The sequence below is a fragment of the Lonchura striata genome, chromosome 5 (genome assembly GCF_046129695.1).
Source record: "Lonchura striata isolate bLonStr1 chromosome 5, bLonStr1.mat, whole genome shotgun sequence".
Taxonomy (NCBI): domain Eukaryota; kingdom Metazoa; phylum Chordata; class Aves; order Passeriformes; family Estrildidae; genus Lonchura; species Lonchura striata.
In genome coordinates this window covers 5,128,717-5,148,198 of record NC_134607.1, presented here as the reverse complement: position 1 = coordinate 5,148,198, position 19,482 = coordinate 5,128,717, and the positions used below count along the sequence as shown (strand labels likewise).

The window sequence follows — 19,482 nt, the reverse complement described above, 5'->3', positions numbered from 1 at the left end:
TTCTCTCCCATCTATAACTTTGGGCCTTCTTGTACCAAAGCTCCCATGAAGTGCTGGTCAAGGGAAGAGGTGACTCCACCCTGTCGTAATGTTGAAAATATGCTTATTCAGCTAAACATACTTTGAAATAGTGGCAAAGCAGCATCCTGTGCAGTTCAGATGGGAAGCTGTTCAGGTAGTGGCTGAGGCTGTGTCCTCTACAGTTCAATATATCAACAATTCATAGTGCAACTAATATTCTTTTGCCACTAAAATACACCTCAAAATCAGAAGCTGTTGTTTCAAAAGAATGTGGACTTGCTTACGGTGTACTCTGATGTCACTGAATAACTGACCAATAACTGGAGTATTTTTATTCAACAAACCTCACACGCATGGATTTTTTTAATCTTAAACTTTTCTATTTACAAAATGCTCAATACGGTGAGCATAAGAAGATTATTTTTTTTAATTATCAGGAATTAGCAATGTAAGAAAAAAAATTTTAAAATAATTCTATCTTTTAAACATTTTCATTGCAAAAAAGGCATACTGAGATTTTCCATTAGAAATAATTATGCACTAACTCATAACTTCAGGGGAAAAAAACAGATTAAACTATTATATGTATTTTTTAAAGGAAAACGTTTCCTTTATGTTAATCAATAAGGTGATGAAGTTACTTTTTAAAATTAATACTTGTTAACTGCTCTGCAGAGGAATAACTTTTAAATGCTATTTCTTCAACTAAAATTTGAGATTGTATATTACAAATATGTAAGATTTTTACTTCTTTTGTAAAAAGGGCAGTTGCTCAAAAGGCATTAGAATTAAAGTCCTTCTTTTTGCAAAGCACTCAACACAGTCAGGCCCAAAGTCAGAGTCTCTGTCCACTGCTGCCACCTCAAAGTTCAGGAATTTGGGTGACTTCAAACCACACAGTATGCTCCAGGTTCCTTAAATGACCAAGGAAATAGTTTCTAGGAGTTTTCAAATAGGGAGTGGGATTTTATCTGAAGTGAACAGAAAGCATAGGATGTAAAAGCTTTAATGGACTATTTTCAGTTATTGCCCCGGTCTTTCCCAAATAATGACAATTTTCTGTTCATTTTCTGCTAATTGCATGTGCAGACAGATTTTGAGCCATCTGTGGTGGCTCTCAATCAGAGAATTTCTTGCAAAGCAGTCAAGTTCCAGAGGAACTAGTCTGTGGTTCAAGCATGTCCTGGTTTGAGCTCCCTCCCACCCCGAGATCCGAGTCCCTGTTAGCATCTCTACAGAAGCAACATGTCCTGTGTTCTGCATGTAATACAAATAACACATGAATGTATGAAAACTGCAAGGCTTTCTGCTGTGAGGAGCAAGCTGAACACAAATCAGTGTGTCTCCCACTGGTTTTTCTCAGTTAAGAAAAAAAATTCTTCCAATTTTATAGCTTCACATCTTCATGTTATAAAATGTAAAGGTGGGCAAGGCAATTTTGGGTTATGCCAAGCTGTGGTTGGTGTGTTCCTTCAGACTGTGCTGTGAAAGAGCCATCATTCTCACTAATCTTCATTCAATGAAATTTAATCATAGAAAATTCTAAATAGGTTTAGGTAGGATGGCAGTTTTTGGATTAAATATAATGGATCTTAAAATAGCAAGGCAGATATATAAAAGTATAAAAGCAAATCTAGAAAAGCCAATAAGGCATGAATCATTCAATAAAATAAGATCTAATGGTAGGAATGTACTACAGTAGAGTTCAAGTACTCTTTGATGTATTTTTTTTCTTCTATCACCTGTTAGATTTTGTATATAAATTCATTAAGTTACAGCTCCTGGAAACAGACTTTGATTTGCTAGATCTCTATCTGCATGTGAGAGCTTTAGTCACAAGTGTATTTATATTGGGAGCAGACCAATACAGATTTCTTTTACAACACACACAATCCTGGGAGTCCTATACAAGCTTGTGCACAAATTCCTGACAGATGTATCTGTATCAAAACAAGCAGGCAGAATGTGCTTGGCCACTTTTTCAAATATCAGTATACCCTTAAAAGTGCAATTGAATAAACACAGATTTCATTTCACTACACCATCTCATTTTTCACTCTTTATTTTAAAATAATTCAAAATTTAATCTATTGAGTAAAGAAATACATGGAAGGTATCTTTGAGTGACAGCCTGAATGGTTTATGGGGAGGAAACTAATGACATACAACAAAATGCAGAAACATTGCTTGTCACACAGTCCTGTGCTACAAGTAAATTCATCAACCAAAATCCATGTTTCAGTGACAATGTTGTGACAAAAAGAAACCAAAGCTAGGAAATAACACTTGAATAGGTTGGTTTAAATTTAAGGGTGGTTGATTTTGACTTTTTTAATCGATTGAAAGAGGAATGTCTGGGGTTTATCCCACTTCTTCCATTATTTTTCTACTTGGGTATCAGCCAATAGCCCTTACTTTCTAAGAATGTATGTCTTGTTCTGGAAGATATGCATACTGCTATTACAAGGTTTAGATAAGAAGAATATGACTTTTATACAGAGGATTACCTGCATCTGAGTCTTGGAAATGACATTAAGAAGGAAGCTCCAGTACCTTCTCATCTCCTAAGCTCCTTTTTTTCCCACTTGCCTTTTAACCTTTCAAAATTAACAGTGTCCATTGTGAACACAGGAAGTTTAATTCCTAGTTTCCCTGCTATTTCATCAAAAAGTCACTTACCAGGTTCATTTCTTTATTAATTATGGGAGTACATGGGGGTGAGTTGTACCTTCTCCAAAGAAACAGATTTTTATAAATTACAATTTTTATCAGAAGTAATCCAGCATTCTGCAGGAAAATGAAAGAGCTGCTTTAGCATTTAGTTCTTCTGTTTGTTTTTGTTGGGTTGTTTTCATTGAAAATGCTCACACATTAGCTGACACTTCTAGATGATTTAGGACATTTCTTCCACGTAGGTAATTGAGGTTTCCAGAATGTGATTTTAGCAGGTTTTTGTAAGTATATTTCTGGTGAAATAGAAGTGCTGAGCTGAGGCAAGAATGAAAAAAATACCTTGTAGGGAGGAACTTGAATTTTCCTTTCACCGTATCAGAAGAATGCCTTCAAACTAATAGTCAAATTCTTTACAGATTTTATGTGGACTACTTTAACTGTTTTTCTCCTGGAATAATTTCCTTGGCCTTGGTCAAGCTTGCCTTGAGCAAGGCTGGTTTCAGGTTATAACAGTGTGTCAAGAATGTTTCACCCCAAAAGGCCACCACCATTCCATTGAGAAGATGCTGGTCTTAGTGTTTGAAATAGCAACGTTTTGCCCATATCAGTGTTTCAATAATTTGTTTCTAGCACATATTCAGGCAACTGTTTGCTCTTCACTAAAACATACCATGTGTCCTCCTGTGAGGTGCCACCTGACCACACTTAGTGCAAGGACATTGATGTTGGTATCATTATGCTGCAATGTAGAAGCTTACTCTGCCAAAGACTCAGCTGCCTTTTGGGGCTCAAGGTCTCCTGTGCTGTGCAAAAAGGAATTTATGGTTCAATCTCTTTGCAGTGAATTCTGGCCAAACTCATTCACCTTGAAAAACTATTTTCTTTCTAAATACTCTCCCATTTAACTGTGGAAGGCATATTGCCTGTGATTTCTGGATTTATCCCATTCAGAGGTTTGCTTCCAGAGGTGTCTGAAGGTTACTGTAAAAGGTAGCTTAAGCATTCATGTTATTACAGGTTTCTTTGAATTACAACTTTCAGCTCTAGGCACATTAAAAACTCAATACTCAAGAAATATACTCAAGAAAATACTCAAAATACTTGAAAATCCTCAAGAAGGATTAAAATTCAGAAGAAGCTGAAAAAAGTGTTGCTGGAACAATAATCCAAAATAACCATAAACTTAGCCAGTAAGTGCACTGTGGCCTGACCTGGATCCTCCTGCCTCAGGCAGTGTGAAAGGAATGTACATTCCTTGCAGCCTTCCAGTCTTCCATTTGTGCCAAAGCAAAAGGAAACCTGAGTGTCCTGGCAGGTGGTTGTGGTGGTCACTTGGTAGTCCTTGCCCTCAGTTCAGCACAGGCAAGTGAGCCCGTGTGGATCCTGAGCTGTCACCAGTTGCAGGAGCTGAGGATCTCAGCTAGTGCCCACTGGGTCTGCTTGGACACTAACTAGCAATGCTCAGCAGCCCACTACACTCCCCAAAACATTACTGGAATTGACAACTGTACAAAATTTGAGTCTATCCTGGTTTAGGGCAAATTGGCTTAGGACAAATTTGAGAAAATCTCCAAAGGGGCTCTTCCAGAAAGCAAATTCAAGCAGCTTCTCCCCCATCCCATTCAGGAAAATATTTCCTTGGAGAAAAAAGTGGAAAAAAATGTTTATTTAACAGGCCAAGCATTCACTAGAATAAAACAAAACAAAAACAAAAAAACAAACAAACAAAAAAAAAAAGAACAATATTAAACAATAAACTCTTGTCAGTCAGAAGAGATGACAAAGTCAGACAGTCCCCTTGGTGGCTGTAGCTCAGCTCACCCAGTCTCTGATCAGTCCCTGCAGGGCTGGAAATGCCACGGCCCAGGCCCGGCCCCATGGGCCGCAGGTGCGAGCTGCTGCTGCTCTGCTGGTGTTCAGTCCAGAGCAGGTTTGAACAGGCCCAAGAAAAAGAAAATCCACAGCCCAGGGAGCTTCTCTGCCTCAGCCACCTAAAAACTGACTAAAAGCAAAGGAGAGCCCCGTCCTGCTGTCTGTCTGTGCTGCAGACAGCACAGTCCAGGAGCAGAATGTGCAGGAGTGAGCGCAGTCCCTAAAAACAAACTGCAGCTTCTTCTCTCCCCCTTTGCTCTAAGAACCAGTCTGAAAGGTGTGAAACTTATTTCTGGGCTAAACAGACATTGGGGATACAAGCATCATAAAGTAATTCCAGGACAAACCTTCCCCAGTTCTAATACTTGCTTAATAAGGAGATAGTAAAGGATAGAAAATAGTTTTTAAACTGATTTTATTTTATATTGTGTTCCAGCACTATAATGCTGAGAAAACCAGTTTTATTAACCTGGGATACTGGGAAATGCTCCTTAACCTCCTAGTGCCTAGAAGTGCTTGCTTCAGAACTGCGCTTTGTATAGAACAAACGGCATGTATTTGGCAGAAATCCATAAGGGCAGGTATTTTACTTTTAAGTCAGTTAATGTTAGTTCCTCATATGCTCCTTGGTTGTGAACTCTGGCAAGGTTTTGCCCCCACCAATAAGGTCCAGGGGAAAGGTGTTTACAGCACACAATGCTAGCATCTCTGCTGCTTTACCAGGACTTTGGGCTCCCAAAATGGAGAGGATGCTTGTGCCAAAGCCTTAGCCTTAAAAATGTGGCTAGTATCTCTCCTTTAGCTCATGGGATTTCTGTGAATATGAACTAGAGGATCTCTGAGAAGTGTCCAAGGACCAGAGGGGTAAATAGTGCCACAGGAAAACCTTGTAAATCAGGCTCTGATGGGTACTTTGAGAAGCATCCAGCAAATAAGACACAGAACTGCACCTTGTTAGTGAGGAGAATACAAAATAGGGTAGCCACCAATATTGGCATTGTTTTGTTTCATCCAGTTCCTGAAGCTGGGCCCCAGCAGAAAAGATGGAAGGCCTGCAAGTGAGAATTGTACCACACAAACAAGGGCTGTATACAAGAAATGCTGCTTGCTGCACAGCAGATTTTATTCCTGTTTTTCTCTACTTGATTCTATACACTTTAATCTTCTTTGAACAAGATTAACCATTGTTTCAATATAGTTCTGACATGTGTATGCATGTGTGTATGTGTCAGTGCACATGCTTGAGCAAGTAGTTTTTTGCAAGTTAGGTGAGGGGGTTAATAGCAAATGGCATGAACAGAGATTTTATCCTGTAGCAGTCTAAGATCCAAATGAGTCATCAGGAGGAGTGGAATATTCTGAACCATCCCGCAGTGCTACTTGAGCCACTTGATGGCAATAAGAAGATAATTCTCTATTTCAAGCATCTTCATAAACAGCACAGTTGTAGGGGATTCCCTCTTTTCCCCTGACAATGCCCCACCTTGTCAGCACTGTCTATTCTCTGCCTGCTCCCATTTGCTTCCCCAGCCAAGAAGCCCAGTTTCTTTTTGCAAATTGTTTTGACATCCCTGTTCAGACGCAGTCTATTCCCACCTTCTGCACCCAGCCTGCCTGCCTTGCTCCACCAGTCTCCGTAACTTTACTGATGCCCTTCTCCCTTCTTTTCCTTGTTTTCTGGTTTAGTAGTTTTAGTTCTTCCCTACTGAAATCAAACAACTTGCACTAGGCTGTCTGAATGCCACAGGAGACATTGAGAGCAGAGGACGGTGGTTTCATGGCGCTCAGGCAGACAGTTCCACCATCCCAGGCGGAATGACAGAGCTCTGATGTCAGGCAGGTCTGTCTCCATCTCAGCAGCAGCATGGCTGATGAAAGTGAGGGCTTTGTGATTTTCTCTGTCGTACCTCAGGAAGCCCCTGACCAGCGTACACAAGCCGAGGCCTTCTCACCTTGGCAGCCTGGCCACAGTGAAGCAGCAAACTCCACCTTCTTACCAGGCCACTCCCATCCCAACCCCTGCTCCAAACAGGGGCAAGCAGGATGAGTTTCTCAAAGAGCTTTCTGTAATTAGGCAGCATAACCTAGCAGCCTTCAATAGGCTTCTTCTCAGAAAGGCCTAAGATGTTTGGTTGAAGATTTTCAAACAAGTCATCCCCGAGGCACAAACCTGGTGAGGGCTGTTTGCAGCCAAACAATTGAAGTTTGGCAGTAGTCTTCTAACAGGAGGTATCTGGCAATCATTCCACCTGGCAGTTATGCCAGCCCCACCTCTCATTTTTTGGATAATTTAATAAAGCAGTGAAGAATTTTTTTCCCATTATAATTTAATAATCTACAACCATGCTGCTTCCTCATACCCCTTTGAGGTACAAAGAATCATAGAATTTTAAACCAGCCTGTGGAGTTTGGAATCATTAGCCAGTTCTCATAAGCTTCATAATACTGGGAAGTTTGTAATTGAACATGTAGATAAAAAATGAGAAAAAATATACTAAAATTGTTACTTACTATTCCATCTTGAATATACCTTCTTAATATACCTTTAATTATTTTAAAAGCATGTTTTTACATGCTCTAAAAATTATTTTATAAACTAGAAATTGAAGTCTTACTGCTATGTTCCATCCTTGACTTTGAGTTTATTGTATTAGCTCTGACAATGCCTTGCTGCTTCAAACCAGAGAAAAAAGCAACGAAGAACATTTTGGTACATGAAACTTCCGCTTGTAAAAATTATTTGGTATTTGCTCTTGTGACAACACTGAGCAAACTTTGTAAGAAAAGAAAGAATTTTACTCACTTTGAATTGAGTATTAATATTTTTGTAGCTAAAGGATTATATCCTCCAAAGAATTCTCTAGCCTCTAAAGCCAAACCCATATCTAAAGAACTGGGGCATGCCTTTCTAAGTCTTTATGGGCTGTGGTTTGCTCGGTCTGCACTTTGTTTCTTTGGTGGATTCCAACTCAAATGCAAAACCTTCAGGTGTAACAAGTTGCTCCTCATATTGCACAGCAGAGTATGCTTTATTCTAATCTGTGAAGGGATGAAAATGTTCCTGACAGTAGTAGTCACAGCATGACTTCATTGAGTTGCCCAATGTGGTTTCACCTATTACAAGGATAAACAGATTACAGCCAGTAAAAACTTCTATAGAATGTCAGCAGTAGGGAGAAAACCAGATAACTTTATCATCCCTGGTTAGCCCACTGGTATTTCAGTTCTCTCCAAGTTACCAAATGCTTTAGAGGGAACAGGAGGACTCTGACAAACTCATATTTGTTAATATACAGATGGGGGAAATTGCTAATACGCGTTATTATTTTCTAGCAGATCCTAAAAAGTGGGGCTGTGTAAAGGAATTTGTATTAGTTGGCAGTCTGTCCTTTTCTGTCATTGGGCAGAACATTGATGGATGTGCTGAATAGTACCGGTGGGATTACAGCTGCTCGGGATGAATTTGGTACCATACTGTAGATTGAGCATGCTGAGGAGGTGGAGCATACCTGTCCTGATTTGTGCCTGGATAAATTCTGCTTGCTGGAGCCACCCAGCAGGTGACAGCCAGAAGGGAAAGGAAGGGAAGGGAATTGGGGCCCTGGGGCTTTCCGGGGTGCGGGGGCAGGGCCCCCCGGCCCCGGGCGCGGCCCCGCACCCTCGGGAGCGCTCGGACAGCCCCGGCTGTGCCCGAGACAAACCCCGGCCCTGTGACACGGGCAGCCCGGTGACCGAGTCCTCGGGGGAGACAGAACCGGCTGAAGTTGGAGCGCTCTCAGAAAGGATTGTTACATGCTTTGATTACTGTATAGAGGGTATTACTCCCATTTCTGTCTGAGGAGCTGCGGTTCTGCCTGCCAGTTAATCACAGTATTGCAATGGGAAATATTGTCATGATTTGGAGCACTTGGATGAGTTTAAATTACACATTTAATAGGATTTTAATTGTAATATCTCTTTATAGAAATAACCTTGTAAATACTCTTTTAACCTCATTGCATGAGATGTACAAATTTTTTTAATAGGGTTTTTTTCCCCAAATGAAAAGCTGACGATGAGCGGATTGGAGGAAATTCTGTCCGTTAGCCGCCGGCTCTGGAGAGGCTGTGCCAGAGGCCTCACGTGGTCGCCTAACGACACGCAAACAGCAGAATTAATTCATATTCCCAGCGAGTTCCCGGGCGGCGGGCGCGAAGGGGTTAACGCGGCCGACTCCGCGCGGGCCTCCCTCACTCGCCCCTTTCTTTTTTTCCTCCTTAATTAATCATGCGCTGCTCCGCAATTTCAATATGGAGATGGCGAGCAATTATTAATGAGCCCGCGGGCTGTCCCGCGGCGCCTCTGGGCGAGCCGCGGCCGCTGCGCCCCTGTGGGTGTGCAACCTGCGCGCACAAAGGCTCCTCCTCACCGGGAACACGCCCCAAACCCGTAAATAAATAACGAGGGAAGGGCTTTTGTTCGTCGCGCCGATGGCACATGACCTGGTTGCTGGGCTGCGCTGTGCCCCTGCGCTTGCCCGGAGAGGGGAAAGCAGGGGGTGCGGGCGAAGCCGAGCCGGCGTTCCCTGGCAGGAGGCGGTGGTGGGGAGGGTGGATTTAATGGCAAATAGTACAAATAACCGCCAGATCCAGCTCTGCCGGGCAGGAATGTGTGTGTGTGTGTGTGTGTGTGTGTGTGTGTGCGGGGGGGGTCAGGGGCGGAGGGTTTAACGGGAAATAACACAAGTCGCCCGCAGATGCAGCGCTCCGCCGCACAGCGCAGTGCCCCGCGCTGACCCCGCGCACAACATGGCCGTACGCGCCCGGCTGCGCTCCCGCTCCTCCCCAGCCGGAGCGGTGGCTCGGGAGCGCCAGCGGCACCATCCCGCTCTCCTTATGCATTTAGTTTTTATTTATTTTTACTACACCCCCCCCCCCCTTTAATATATATATTTAAATCTTTTTTTCCTCTTCCTGCCGGTATGCCCGCTATCCACACCATGCAGTGCACGACTAGGTAAAAACCCCTAACGCGCAGCTACTTCAGTTAGTCGGGTTGGTTTTTTTACAGAGCCTTGACAAAACGAGGAGCAGCGCAAGGTGGGAGGAGGAATCGCGGAGCGGAAGGGACCGGGGATGAGCGATGAGGGATAACAAAGAGTCAGGTGCTGCGCCGCACGGCGCCCTCCCGGCCGCTCGTGGATGGCTCTGGTCTTTAAGCACTCCCCTCACAATTAAATAAGAAAACGGAAAAGCCGCGTTTGTGCCGGCAGCTGCAGCGCTGAGAGAGGCGAGTGCATTGTGCGGGAGCGGGCGCGGGCGGCCGTCCCACCCCATCCCACGGGAAAGATGCGCCTGGCGCGGCCGCAGCCCGCGCTCGGACCGCGTCCTGCAGGTTTGCATCGGAGCGGGGCTCCTGGGGCTGGAAACAGACCGGGAGCAAACACGGCCATTCTGCAATGGCGAAGGGAGGGGGAGGCGGCGGGAGGAAGGGGGTAAAAAGGGACCAGGATATGATAAACGGCACTGAAAAATGGCAGGAGGATAATGTTTACTTTCGAATCCCTGGCCCGCTGCCAGCCTGGCGCTGGTTTTTAGGTTAGCAGAGGTTGGAGGAAGGGCCAGACTGAGGCGGAGCTTGCTACTGTCAAGGAAAAAAAAAAAGGGGGGCTGTAAATTGCTGTTCTCAGCTTTTTCTCTCCTCTCCACCCCCGCCCTCCCCCGAAAAAAGGCAGTGCTTTCTCTTAGGCTCTTAAAAATGATGCAGAATTTTAACCATCTGCTGTACCCGGAGGTCTTCGCCGGTGCTGCACAGCTGAATATTTGCAAAGGGAAGAATTTGTAAAGCTTTCTGGAATAGAAAACTGTTTGTAAGCATGTAAAATATTTTAGGGAATCCTTTCTTTAAAGAAAGATTCTATTTAATTGCGAACGGAGATGTAGGTATTTAACAGAACTGAACCTGTTTTAGCCTACTGTGAATTTTTTCTAGAAGAGACACAGGTGTACTGCTCCATCACAGCTTTGCCAATGTAGCGAGAGCGATTAGAGACTCGGGAAGTGTACAGTGATGAGAGCTGATCAGTTTTGTTAACACTGTGGTTTTTTATTTTGAGGCTCACTCTGGAAGTGTAGATGTAGCTGGATGCATCAAAGTCATCCCTTTACCAGCTGTGTGTATATATATGGGACCAAAATTATTTAATGAGCAATATGGGGACTGAAATTATTTAATGAGCAATATGGGGACTGGCAAAGGAACCATGTAACTGCTACAGCCTCCTGAACTACCATAGTATGTCCAGTGCACAAAGGGAGACTATTACTAAATAATAAGGGATGGGGAAAAGGCTTTTGAATTGGTGAAGCTTAAAGGAGAAAGTAGAAGGAGTCTTTAATGTGGAATCCTTACTTGCCATAAATTAGATTAACTGTTTAAATGCCATGAACAGCAAATTAAATATTTCAGATGTTCATAAATCAGATATAATGTTTGTCTGGAGTAAGAGCTAAGAAAATTTGAGGTTATTGGCTCATAATTCATCTACATATTTAAGATCAATTAGCAAGTTATAGGAAAAACAGATTATAGTGAAATATTTGAGGCTTGCAGTTCCTTCGAAAATGCAGTTTGGGTTTTCTCTTTTAAGATCTGTCAATACCAGATTGTTACCTCAAGTCACTAGCTATTTTTTGTAACTCTGAGGACAGTAATTTTTTTAAAATGAAACCTCTACAAGTAAATATTAAGAAAAGCATTTACTTTCTGAAGCCAATGTAGAGGCCTGGCAAAATTTCTTGATTTAATTTAAACTTATTTTAAAAGGCTATATTACAGTGCAGATGTCTCATAGTCTACATACATTTTCTTATTTATAAGGCTGAAGATTGGGGCTGTATTTTGTCACCTGTTGCCTACACAGGTCAAAAGAGGTGGGGGAAAGGATTTACCGATAATGCAAGCTTTTGCAGGGAACTTGTTCATCATTTCATTACCAGTTGGTAAAAAACAGCCACTTTTTTTCCCTCTGCTTTCATGTGCCCCACAAAATTGTACAATATGTGTGCTCCTAACAGTGCCAGAGAAGCATAATGAGGTGTTTAGTCACAGTTTGGATGTGGTATTTGTAGAAAACAGTGCAGGAACTGTGGGCTGGATTTTTAAGGGAATAGTCCTTGTAATCCAAGGCTGCCTAAATCCCAAACTAGTATCCAGGCAATAGCGACACTAAATTCTCCGTTGGCTTTTTGTTAGGCTCTTGCCTGCTGAACATTTTCCTTTTCTTGCAAGGACTGCAGCATGGCTGGGCAGTTTGGTGGTGAGGTTTGTTGGTTTCGTTTAGGGTTCTGTTTCGTTTTTTCTGTTAACCCTTGGATTTCTGTTTGCTCCCTTTATTGCAGAGCATCTCGGTAAATAGGAATGCAGACAGTCTGGAGTGAGTGTGCTTTTCTGGTATGGAATACATGGATGGGAGGGCTTAGAACAGTGAATCGTTTTGTGGGCCAGTAAAATACTAATGTGCTAGCGTTTTCCCTTATTATGTATTTGGATTTAAAAGTCAGTGTTGTAGTGGAGCACTCCAGTATAAATGGCAGTTTTATCTAATATTCTGCAGTTTAGGGAACAAATATTTATTTGGGAATAAAAGACCTCAGTATTGATGTACTTCGCAAGTCAATTATACATATTTTACTGTATGTGGAAATGTAGCATTATGGAGGCTTTGAGAATTCAGAATTGTATATTGGCAATCTGTTAGGATGTAGGACTGTATGGAACTGCAAACACCTTGACTAGTAGTGAACTGTATCACTTCCTTATAGCAGTGTTTTTCTGTGGGTGTACAGTTGTACACTAATAAATATGTAGAAGATGCTGGCCTGACAAACTCACTTTGGATTTGGCGTTATTTAACAACACCTCAACATAACCACTGTTCTTATTTTAATACTAACTTGTTCTTTCAGCAAGCATAATAGCATGAATCTATGGATACAGGTTATAAGTTTAGTTCTAAATTTAAATAAACAAGCAGCTTATTTTAATATCAGTTTCAGTCCTAATGATCAAAACAAAAACAAAAAACCCAAAAGTATCTTCGTGCACTTACTTCCAAAAAAAATTGCGCTCAAGTTGCTGAACCCTAAATAGTGTATTTCTGCTTTGTTGTTGAATGCTGGAGCTGATTATTTGAAAATAAGTAGGGTGGGGTTTTTTTTTGAGATATGGGAGAAGTTTGCTTTCTCACTTTGAATTAATATTGACTATTTTCCGGTTAAATAGAATACAAAATGTAGTATAATTACTGCCAAATTACGGATAAAAGAAATTGTTTGAAATATTATAAGAGTAAGGACATGTTGTCTATGCAGCATTATTACCTGGGAGATTTTGAGTGATACATGAGCCAGGAAAGTATTTTTTTTAAGGGTTTTTTTCTTTTTATTTTTTTTTTTTCTTTTTTTAATATAAAGTTATAGTTGTGCCTGAGTATCAGATCAATAGAATCCGTGAAGAGACAAGTTCTGGGATATCTCAGCTTGTAGTGTGCTGGCATCTATTACTGCTACAAAACATAAAGGTTAATCTGAAGATTCTCTGAAAAGCTCCTGTTCTGTGAATTTTTTCCAGTACCAATGGATAGCATGTCATATAAAACTCTGAAAAGAGGTAGCCAGAGGGCTTAGTTCTGCTGTCAGCATAGAATACGTTTTTATTATTTTTTCCCTGTGGTTTGAATAGAGATTCAAATCAGGCCTACCAAATTTCTTTGAAATGAAACAGAAAATACAAATATGGGTGTGTGTGCAAATATATTTATTTATTTATAATCTGCCTAATTAAATCAGCAATAATGTATCTGATGTCCATTAAAAATGTGGGTTTTGTTTTGTATTGTTTTTTTTCAGTGCCTGACTTGGAAAGTATTTAGTGGTCAGTGGAAAAAAATGAGGAAGAGGAGGAGGGTGTGGCTGCCGCCGAGAGACTCTGGCCCTGCAAAGGGTCCCTAGCTTGTAGAGACGTGGTCCTGCAGCAGCACAAAATGAAGACTTCTTTTAGGTAAAACGGAATTATTCTTTTTTTGTTGTTGTTGTTAATCAGAAAACAAGCAAGCATGTAATTCTGCTATTTCTTATGCCTGTTTCTGAACACTGGTCATTGGTCCTCACTTGAGTTTGGGAGCTTTGTTCACATCTTGTTTTGCTCCAGACTTATCAATTCTTTCCCTAATCAGTCATGGCAAGAACAATAAAATCTAGTTTAAGCTCTGCAGAGTAATAAGAAAAGTAGTTTGATGTTTTGTTTATTCTGAATAGCCAGCAAGGGACTGATCCTCTCTGTGCTGTAGTGGAACTGTACCCATATCTGAATTTTCATTTCCACTCTGCATTGTGCCTTTGGTTCCTGAGCTAGCACATATACACACAGATACTTCTGTCTATAGTTCTTTATATTATGGCCACAATTACAGCATCATAAAGTCTTGAAATAAGACTATTTTCAGGTTACAGATCTTGTGGGATTAAATTTTGACAGTATTTTTAGCAAAACCGGATGCTGATTTGGTTTTGGTGTTTGTTTTGGGTTTTTTTTTTTTTTTTTTTTGTTTTTTTTTTTTTTTTTTTTGTGTGTTGTTGTTGTTTTTTTTTTGAGACATAGACCCCACTTGTTACAAGGGCAATTTGTTAATAATGGTGATTTACAATTTCAGTTCTGACCAGTTGATGTTAAAACTACTTTTATGCAGTGGTACAGTTTTAGCATTCCTTTTTTTCCCTTTGCTGCTGCAAATATAGTTTGAGAATGTGTGAGTTCTACTGATATCATAAGTAAAGACATCTGATGAAACTTCAGTAGTAAAACCACTCACCGGTGTGGTTAAAGAATCTGCTCCCACATCTCATGTCTTGTATTTGAGCTCATCATCTCTTAATTATGTATCCTTGTCTTCCTTTGAAGAGCAGCAGTGTGTGGGTTGTGGTGAGGTATTCTCACAGCTTGGGTGAGACCAAAGACTGAGTGTAGCAAACCACTATGAGTGGAAATATCCCAGGATCTGACACACAACTTGGACTGTCTTTTAATTATTAAATGCAAATAATGATGCATGATGGAGAAAAAAAAGAAATGTATTTATATGTTATGAACCAGAGCACTGTATGCAATGTTTGTATAGTAAAACAAAATCTTGCAATTGAGGTTCTTGCTAATTATTTGCAGTGGCAGGGGGAGAGCAGGTGGCAAAGTAAACGTACATGTTTTTATATATTTTTGTGACATGTAAATGGTGCACTGACAGTGTTGTGTCAGGCACCATAGCTAGCTTAGAAGATGAGGCAATTTGCATTAGAGACAGTGAACTTGTCTGTTCTTTTGCCACAGAAAAGTAGAAATTACTGCACCAGAACAGGCCCTTGGTGTAATTAATGCCAAGTCTACCCTGACATTTTTTACCAAATTGATTGATTGGTAAGGGAGTGAAGTTGACCAGCATCAGATGCTTTTGGAATATCCCGTACTTGTCAGAAAGTGCAGCAGGCAGGTCGCTTGGCTTTGCACAATCCCATCCAACTCTGCATTGTTGTAGGCTATGGATAGAATCATTCTTTCTGATTGCTGCTGATGTCCCTTAACAAGGCGTTGATTCTCATATGCTCAGGCTGCACATTGAAAAATAATATATTCCTGTAGTTTGAATTTATTGCTAGTTTAATTTATCTGAATCATTTCCCTGTCAAGAGTGGAAGCAGGTGAGAAAGTCAGACTACAGATCCTGACATTCAGACTGTGTATCTCTGTTGTGTTCCCTGTTGCTCATATGCTCACTAACATAAATAGTTTGATCACTTTAGGTTTTCATATATGGCAGTCTCTTAAAAGTGACATTATTGTAGACACCTGCCCTTGCACTTCTGTTACTTCTGTAGCTTTAATGAGGAAAGGCTCATTAGCATTCTCCAGGAAGCTGTTTCCCTGGCAGGCGGATATTAGAAGGATAATGTTTTCAGCACAGAACTCTTTTCCTGCTTGACTTACCTGACATTATTGCATATCTCTGAAAGTTTTCATTGATTTGTTATGGTGGCACTCAGGTCCTCCCCTTGAAGAATGTTGCAATATGATGTCCTTAGCAATTTAAAAAAAAAAATATTTACTGTGTTTCACATTCACTCAGTTTGGTTAAACCCTTCAGTAACTCCAGTACTCTCCCCTTGCTTGTCATTTTTGCCACTCTTTATTTTACAGCTGATCTTTCTAAACATGAACTAAAGTTAAAAACTGATACCAGTATGGCCTCTGCATTCAACAGCTCTTAACATTTATCTTGTCAAAGTGTCTTTTCATTCGTACATTTTACTTTTGGCTCCTTAGTTTGTTTTTAATCAATACTCCAACTTCCAGTCGTGACTGTTGTGTTTTCTTTATGGTCTTCATGGGTCACATTGTCAAAGCCATTTTGAAAGGCCAAATATATAGTAATGAATTCTGTGGATGCACTCTGAGTTAAAAAAGACGTATTTTTTGTTATCAATGTTGTTTTTCTCCCCATTATGTAATCCCTGCTCAGGCATTAAAGTTATAATCTTTTAAAGTAGCCTTCCAGACGGTTTACTAAATCACAGAATTCATTGGCATGTAATCTGGATCATCATTTGTGGCTATTTTTGGGAACTGCTGTCCTTTCATTCCTGATAGAAAAGTGCAGGTTTTTGTTGGAAGCACTGCCTCCAACCTTGGCCTGCTTCTGAAACGCTGTGTGTATCCTCAGAATGGCTTGCCTTTAATTTATCCCTTTATTTCAGCACTTTCTGTTTTGCTATCTGCCGTTCTTTCACCCTTTACTTGCAAAAGAATTGATTAATGGGATTTGCTACGTGAAAGGACCAGAGGGGACAATTTCGTGACTTGAATATCATAGCTTTTTCCATCTGTATTTAGCATAAAAACTTTTTATTTAAACCTAAAAGGTACCCCCCCAAAAAATGGACAATGCAAGGATGTTTCCTCTGTTTCCCTGTTTGAGAGAAGGGATGTCTTATTCTTTCACTTTCCTGAGTGTTATTTTTGCTTCCCATCTTGGAGGGAGAGTGCTGTTGGCTGGTGTGAAAGAGAACTGAAAAAAAAAAGACTAGGAATTTCCACTGGAAGAAGCAGTGGGTATTTTTTATTTTTTATGAATATCCCAAATTAGGAACCCAGCTAACAAGAAATGTTAGTATGGTCGTACAGGGTGAGAAAAGGCAAGGTTCCTTTTCTGCATAACTAAGTAGCTCAAGGTCATAATCAGCCATTATTTTTTTCTGTGGTGTTTTTTGTCGCCTTTCTTCACTCCCTTTGTTTCCCAGTACTATTTCAGACTTGCCTGACAATTGTTGTGCAGTCTTCCTGCTTCTAATGTATGTCAATAAATTGTCCTTATGCCACTGGTTCAGTCCTTATGCTCCCAGTCTCCATTTTTAAATCTTAATGTCTAAGTATATTCTTTGTTCTGGTTGTTTCAGTCCAGTGCTTTTTGGAAAAGGTACCCCTTTGCCTCAGCCTGATACAAAGCTTTGCTCAGTACTCACATTGCTCCTGCCCACCTGCTCCTTCTGTGTCTAAAGATTTTGTTACCCTTTTTTCCTGATGGTTTGGCTATGCCTACATAATCTTTTGTGCCAAAAAGCAGAGTGTTTCCCTTGAAATCGATGGGAAGATCTGATGAACATACATTATTATTTTAAATACCTGCTGTACATGTTTGCTTTGTCTTGGACACAGCCTTTTCTAAACCTGTTGTCAAGGCTTTCTGACTCCACTTTCTCTCCTTGACTCCTGGTGTATAATAAAAAGCCTAATACTATCACATCAGATTTCAGGGCACAGCAGTCGAAGTAAAGTGTGTTACTAGATTTGTGTGTTTCCAGCACAGAACTGGACAGGTGAGAGGTTACTCAAGTGTGAGTCGTTCACCCCCCTGCAGTGGGAATGATGCCCATCACGGTGCAGACACATGGTTTGCAAGTTTCTTCTTTACTCTGGTCTGTGTTGGAATCTGCAGTAAGCTTCTGACTCCTACTGCTGCGGTGAGAAAGGATCAGAAACCACAGGAGCAGGAACTGCAGTGGTGGGTGAAGAAGGGCCAGTGCAGGCTGGGTGTAATGAGATCCCAGCTTGCCACACCTCTTGCATTAATTCATGCTGCTAGAAACTAAAAAGGTGAACATATTGTTATGGATCCAAAAATAGCTATTTTGCACAAAGTGTCTGAGCATGGAAGGACACCATCTCAGCCCTCTCCCTGTATGGTTCGTGCTGTTTCGTGGGACTCTAGGACCTTGATTTTTGGAGTTTTGGCCACTCCTGATCCTCTTCTCAAAGCTGCTGGTGTTGGGTGATCTCATGTGGATTCCAAATCATTTACTCTGTGTGGGATTTGTCTGTGATGCTGAACTCCCTGCACCAAAGACTTTGATCTAAAGCTTGCCCCCTTGCCTGGCCTGATTCCTGTTATTTTCTTCTGGAAGCTCTAACATAATGTTCAGCTTAATCAGAGGTGCCTCTGCCTAAGGATAAAGAAGGGATAATATCGTAGCCTGGACTACTCTCTTCTGTGTGCTCTTTTCCTCCTATCGTGGCCATCTAACTGATGCTAATATCTGCATCCCAGTGAGGTGAGGAAACCAAGGTACAAGCAAATTTGGGATCATTCAGCAGGCCAGTGGATTAGAGGTGGAATGGGGACACTCCACCGTGCTGTCTAGCTGTATGTCACCAATGCAGCATTAATTTAGCTGTTTCAGGAGATGTTTGTCTTCATACCCATATTAATAATGATGTTCTAAGATATTATGAGAAGTTGGCAAGAGAAATCTTAACAGTCCAAATAAATGCTTATTTAGCTTGATAAAGTTTAGCAATCATCATATGTGAAATTATATAGGCAGCATATTTTCAGTTTATTTTCCTTGTTCTCCTCTTTGCAAGTGAGCCATCATGAAGTTAGTAAATGTCTACAGCGACAGGAAACCTCTCTGCCCATCCACAGACTATAGGATATTTTAAGAATTTAATTTATAATAGTTATTTGCACTTTTTAACAACCATTTTAAGACCCAATCAATTTTATAAATCAACTCAGAATTTTTCAAAAGGAGATACAAAATAAAAAAATTGTAATGTGATGATAAGTTTTCACTTAGAATATTTTGGTAACTTCAAAAATAACTTTCAAGCAGCTGGCTAGCTCTGCAGAAATTACCTGGTTCTGAAATGTGAATTTGTACAGACTTTTGCTCTGAAAATAACGTGGCACTGAGCCATGACAGCTTAAGGTGTCTCTTTTTTGAAGGGGGGGTAGATGGGGAAGTCCAGTGATTTAGTGACTGAAGAGACTTGCCACTTTCGTGAGCTCCATCCCTAGGGATATGACCTTTTTAATCCTCTTTAGTTAATGTATTGGTGATCTTTACTTAGGCAGAGTAAACAGTGTTGTTCTGAACAAAGGGGAGGTCATGCTTCCTGCATTACACTCTGACCCCGGGGTCATGGCCTTTGTTCACTTCTCAATGGGAATTGCTCTCCAAGGGCCACCACAAAACGGAGAACTAATTTCGGCACGTGCTGGCGGAGAATGGCAGAGTATCAGGTTTGCCTCAACCCAACCTCCAAGGCCGCCGTGCTCGCAGCCGGAGGAAAAGTCAAACTATTTCAAAGAGGACGTATTAGCTCTTTAATTACCAGTGGCCGTGGCACTTAAGCCCTCGTTGAACTAAATATATTGCTTGGGTCTTCCCCCTGTAATTCAATTGCTCCTTTTCAGCCTTTAATTTATTTTTTTTTATTCCTGACTGGATTCTTCCAAAGGAAGAAGCACAGACTAGTGAAAAATAGTGGGAAAGCGCATGGCAGTTGCAGCATCAAACTTGGGCCTCTGAGATCTCAGAATGAGCCTTG

General features: G+C 41.0%; 1 protein-coding gene across 9 annotated transcripts in view; it reads left to right on the top strand.

The window, feature by feature from the left end:
• The window catches only part of LOC144246307 (uncharacterized), a 304,135-nt gene that overhangs the window by 159,544 nt on the left and 125,109 nt on the right, over positions 1 to 19,482 (top strand). For 2 of the 9 annotated variants that reach the window (XM_077783235.1, XM_077783241.1), the window contains one exon: positions 13,455 to 13,605. The gene's annotated coding sequence lies outside the window, so the exon portion shown is untranslated. Of the gene's footprint in view, positions 1 to 8,912; positions 8,995 to 9,293; positions 9,562 to 9,662; positions 9,940 to 10,273; positions 10,415 to 11,539; positions 11,869 to 13,454; positions 13,606 to 19,482 lie in introns of those variants that run through there. The other 7 variants (XM_077783244.1, XM_077783245.1, XM_077783243.1 and 4 more) reach the window with 7 other exon arrangements.